Genomic DNA, 3,267 nt, shown 5'->3' with positions numbered 1-3,267 from the left:
CATAGTCGATCAGTACACACGTAGTTAGATAGAGCAGGTGATTTTTAGTATTTGTACATGCAAATTTTAGGAAAGAAGACTTGGCGTAAGGACTAGAGGCCACAGCATGTTATTTCAAGGCCCCAGTGTGTCTCAAACTTAGCAGTAGCTCAACAACATCCTTTTCTAACTCAAACCTTAAGACTCTATCAAGAGGCCGCATGGTTTAGCATATGTCCAGTCTGCTGCCTTTGGACCCAGCAGGCCTGGGTTATTCGACCACTTATTAGTAGTGGTGGACCTCAGACAAATTGCCCCACATCTCTTAATCTCCATTTCTTGATCAGCAGAAGTTAGGAAGGAGACAGACCTGAGGTGGAGGGACAGGAGATAGAGCAACCCCACAGAGTATCAGAACTTTCCAGATTGTTAAGGAGCAAATATTCAGAACCAAATGTGTTCAGGATTCAGTGAAGAAAAATCTAATGGAGCTCTGCCAGATAGATATTTTTTGGAACTTGCTTTGTTCATAACAAAGAATGATGTTTTATATCAACATTGAAATGGTACATAAGACTGTTTAAAACATGTGTTCTCTTGAGCTCCCCTCTGGTAGACTAGTGGTCTAACCAGCCTAATACCACACAGCTTGCAAGTAACAAAGCTAGGATTCAAGTGTAGATCTAACATGAAAACTAGATCTCAAATCCCTCCCACAAACCTATTAGGAAAATATAGACAACCCATGGAATAATGTACAAAAAAAAAAAAGATATCCCATAGGGTAATAAATGTGTGCAGTGGTGCTCAACATCACTGATCATCAGGGAAGTGCAAAGTAAATCCACAAGCAGATACCTCTAAACCCTGACAGAATCACTAACACAGGAATTGCTGGATCAGCCAGGCATCTCATCTGTAGATCACAGGAATACCTTTGGAGTTACTGTTCAACCAGTCTTATCTTGGAACACAAAGATTTCAATGAATTGGATGAAGGAATTTGAATTTGGTCTATGATGGAGCTCAGAGTTTGGCTTGACTTGGTTTGGTCCAATTTATCTATTTTTGCAAGTTATAGTGCAACACCTTCTGAGAAAACTGATTTTTCTCTTTCAATTCTCAATACTCCCTTCACAGTCTAGCTGCCAGCAGGGCAAATTTTATTTTTATTGCTATATATTAATCTTTGCATATATATTCATCGACTTCCTCAGTTATGACACGTACACTTTCTTGACTTATTATATTTTAATATAAACTCACAAAAAGCAAAAAGCCACGAATTTCCCATTCCTACTCTGCCTCTCTTCTCTTCACCTTCCTGATTTGTGGTCCACCTCCCCACCGCACTGCTCCACCTTCTAGCCCTGTGAACTGGTGGACACGCTGGCTTTTATCCAAACCCTCCTCCAGAATGTGGCTGCCCTCTGAGTCAACACATCTCCCCTGAGAAAGTAGCTCCCCTTTCCTCTCCTACACCCTGCCTCCTCCTTCCCACAGGACACCCCTTTGGCTGTGCTGGATTTTCCCACAGCCCCTTACTGTGGCTCACTTTAGGTTAGTCTTCTACATGTTGGGTCTATTTTTCTCTCATAGTCTATATATTTCAAAATGATGTTGATATAGGGTTGTGTTGTTTATTTCAGAAAATTTCCATTGTTTTTTTATTTGATATTTCAGAAAGGGCTTTTTATTACATGGGGGAGGAAAGAGCAGTTTTTTTAAAAAATCGGAAGTTTCTTTCCTTCTTTCTTTCTTCTTTCCTCTTTCTTTTCGTTTCTTTTCTTTTCTTTATAGTTGTAGATACACTGAAATAACACCTTGCTCTGCACCAAGAAAAGTTCTTATAACCTACCTAAAAGTAGTTATGAAGATAATATCAGAAGCCTCCATGATTATTTTTTAAGATTACTTTGCTGACACCTACTGGACAGGACTCTTACATAAACATATAGCACAAATAAGGCAATAAAGATTCCCTATTCTAATTGTGATACATGAACTATTTTTTCAAAGAATAAAATGGATGGGATTAATTAATTTTTAAACTCCTTGGGTGAATTCAAATTAACTTTTTATTCCTTTTCCTTTTTCTCTTTCTTTCTTTCTTCTTTCTTTTCTTTGGGTAGGGAATGTATAAAGGTTAAACATTTCCAGCTTTTCAGGTTGGAAAGAAATGGTATCACTTTTCTTTAATACAATAATGAATTGAGAAAATCTGTACTTAACAAGCTATATCTAAATCGTCATATTCCTGATGATAGATCTTCCAGGTTAACAAAAATAGATGAGATGAAAAAAATATTTTGTAGATTAATCAGCTGGCTTTCAATGAGAAGTTAATGTGCTCTCTTAAGTCATTTAATAAGGCCTTTTTAATCCCAAACAAGCATTTGTGAGCATTGGGAATTCCAAAGCAAACAAGAGTTTTATTTCAGATGGAGCCAGTGAACTACGTACGAGTGAAAGAATACAGTCAGAAAGTCCTGGAAAGAAAACCTGATAATGCCAAGGCCTTGTATTGGGCTGGAGTGGCCTTTTTCCATCTGCAGGACTATGACCAGGCTCAGCACTACCTCCTGGTTGCTGTCAGTAGGCAGCCAAAAGACGCCAATGTCTGGCGGTACCTCCAGCTAACACAGTCGGAACTCAGTAGCTACCATCAGAAAGAGAGACAGCTCTACCTGGGCACGTTTGGTTAACAAAGAAGAAAGATGCTCCTCCAGGTGAACTTGAAAGTTAAAGACCGGAGGGGGAAACCTGAGCCTCAGCAAGAGAAATTAACCCCATACCTCTGACCCAGGTGGATTTCTGGTTTGTTTCTAGCCCTGCACAAACTCTTTGGCACTTACGCAGTCTCTGTCTTTTGGTTGTTTTGTTTTTTGGTTTTTTGGTCTATCCATCTATGTATTTGTATAGCTTTCCATACATGATATTCTTGGGGATATTTGCCTTGAGAAATACAATCAGCTATAGGTGCAAAAAAAAAAAAAATGGGTTCTCTGCTCAGCAGGGAGCCTGCTTCTCCCTCTCCCTTTGCCTGCCTTTCTCTCTCTCTCTGTCAAATAAATAAATAAAATTTAAAAATAAATAAATAAAATAAAATAACATACACTTGAGAAGCTTCTACTACAAGCCAGGCAGTTACAATTTTGTCAACTTATTTGTCCTCCATTAAATCTTGGAATTCACGGACTTGGATTTGACTAGCACCATAGATAGCACTAAACAGATGTACGGAATGTTTTATTAATGCAACTAAGCAATGTGCAGTCGTTTCCTATT

General features: G+C 38.6%; 1 pseudogene; it reads left to right on the top strand.

Annotated features, from left to right (window-relative positions):
* The first annotated feature begins 2,420 nt into the window (after nt 1–2,420).
* Nucleotides 2,421–2,700, top strand: LOC112819805 (tetratricopeptide repeat protein 9C pseudogene; annotated as a pseudogene).
* The last annotated feature ends 567 nt before the right edge of the window (nt 2,701–3,267 follow it).

This window comes from Callorhinus ursinus, unplaced genomic scaffold (assembly GCF_003265705.2).
Source record: "Callorhinus ursinus isolate GAN/ISIS: 27379988/994484 unplaced genomic scaffold, GSC_fseal_2.0 scaffold3, whole genome shotgun sequence".
In the NCBI taxonomy this organism is placed as follows: domain Eukaryota; kingdom Metazoa; phylum Chordata; class Mammalia; order Carnivora; family Otariidae; genus Callorhinus; species Callorhinus ursinus.
Note: the sequence above shows the minus strand (reverse complement) of the source record. Positions and strands in the feature narration are given on the sequence as shown.